Genomic DNA, 2083 nt, shown 5'->3' with positions numbered 1-2083 from the left:
GTGAACCCGAGGAGGAAAGTGAACCCGAGGAGGAAAGTGAACCCGAGGAGGAAAGTGAACCCGAGGAGGAAAGTGAACCCGAGGAAGAAATACAGGAAATTACAAAAGAAGAGTTCGAACTAGGAAAGAAACGAAAGGCTAATGAATTAGAAAATTCAAATCCTGAGTTTAATAAGGATGATGTGGCACCAACTCCACTAGATACTACCACCCCTATTCCCGCTATTCCTATTCGTTCTATCCCGGCATCCAGTTCTTCAGTCCCACAGCCAAAATATAGGCAGACAGCCAGGATAAGCGTTAAGCGATTCTTTGAACCTAAACGTCCTAGAAAGTAGACCAAACGATGCGCTGCCGTATTAAACCATGGGATCATATAATGTTTTGTATAATATTATTAGTGTGGTTTGCTTAATGTTCGATGTAAGATAAGAATATGTAAAATAGTGAAGTGTGAAATGCAATAATTTTCCATGGTTAAGTATTATTTAGATGGTAGTAATTGATTCTGTACTAAGCTATTAAGTATGGACATTAACGGGTAGGTACTACCCTAGATATAATTATAAAACGCTAATAAGAAGAAAAGGCTTTTATAATAATACCTGGTTCATATTATTAATAAGCTATAATGTACTGTAAATATACACTACATCTATAATATTCCATGTGAATAATTATTTTCTTTTCATTCTTATAGAAGAATATGGCGCGATTGAACCGAATGACGGAACAAGAAATCCAGGAACTCATCAATCAGCGAGTGAACGACAGAATGTTATGGGTCGAGGCTGCAAGAGGTGCTGCAGTTAACCCAAATCCTCGTGTGGGGTGCACTTACAAAACTTTTCAAGCTTGCAAGCCCTCATCATTCAGTGGAACAGAAGGACCGATCGGTTTAACCCGGTGGATAGAAAAGATGGAAACTGTGTTCAAAATCAGTGGTTGTGTTGAAAAGGACATGACCAAATACGCATCGTGCACTTTACAAGATAGTGCACTCACGTGGTGGAAAAATTATGTGAAGGCTGTAGGAGGAGATGTAGCTTATGATACTCCGTGGGAAGAATTCAAAACAATGTTAATCAATGAATATTGTCCAAGGAACGAGGTTAGGAAGTTGAAAGATGAGTTACGAAGTCTGAAGGTTATTGGTACTGAAATCACCAACTACAATCAGCGATTCATGGAATTAGTTTTGCTATGTCCTGAATTGGTTCCAACCGAAGAACGGAAGATTGAAATGTACAAAGATGGTTTGCCCAAAAAGGTCAAGGCAAATGTTACAGCATCGAAACCTAAGACAATTCATGAAGCTATAACCATGGCAAACGAGCTAATGGATCAGGTCATCATGGATAAGAAAGTATCCAATACTGATGTGAAGGTATCAGGTAACAAAAGAAAGTGGAATGGAAATTATGATCGAGGTAACCAACAACAATCTTTTAAGAAACAAGAAAACACGCAAGGTACGGGTAGTGGTTTAAGCTTTGGTTATAAAGGACAAAATCCTTTATGCAACCGATGCCACAAACATCACTCTGGTTACTGTAATGTGGTATGCAACAAATGTAATCGAAAGGGTCATCTTGCTGAAGATTGTAGGGCTCTCGTTACAAATACAAATGGTACCAAGACTCCTGCCACCAATGCAAATAGAACTGCTTTGGCTACCATTACTTGTTTTGGGTGTGGAAAACAAGGTCACTATAAGAGCCAGTGCCCGAATCCAGAGAAGAATATCGGACCTGCACGTGGAAGAGCATTTGTTATTAATGCTAAAGAGGCATGTGAAGACCCAGAGCTTGTTACGGGTACGTTTACCATTAATAACTTATCCGCATCTATTATATTTGATACTGGTGCTGATAGAAGTTACGTGTGTAGAGACTTTCACGCTAAATTGAATTGTTCATCATTACCTCTCGATGCTAAGTACATGATTGAGTTAGCTAATGGTAAACTAATTAAAGCCGATAAAATTTGCCGTGATTGTAAAATAAATTTAGCCGGAGAAACGTTTAAAATTGACTTGATACCCGTAGAATTAGGAAGTTTTGATGTAATAGTCGGCATGGAC

Source organism: Rutidosis leptorrhynchoides, chromosome 7 (genome assembly GCF_046630445.1).
Source record: "Rutidosis leptorrhynchoides isolate AG116_Rl617_1_P2 chromosome 7, CSIRO_AGI_Rlap_v1, whole genome shotgun sequence".
Lineage (NCBI taxonomy): Eukaryota > Viridiplantae > Streptophyta > Magnoliopsida > Asterales > Asteraceae > Rutidosis > Rutidosis leptorrhynchoides.
This window is presented reverse-complemented; position numbering follows the sequence as displayed.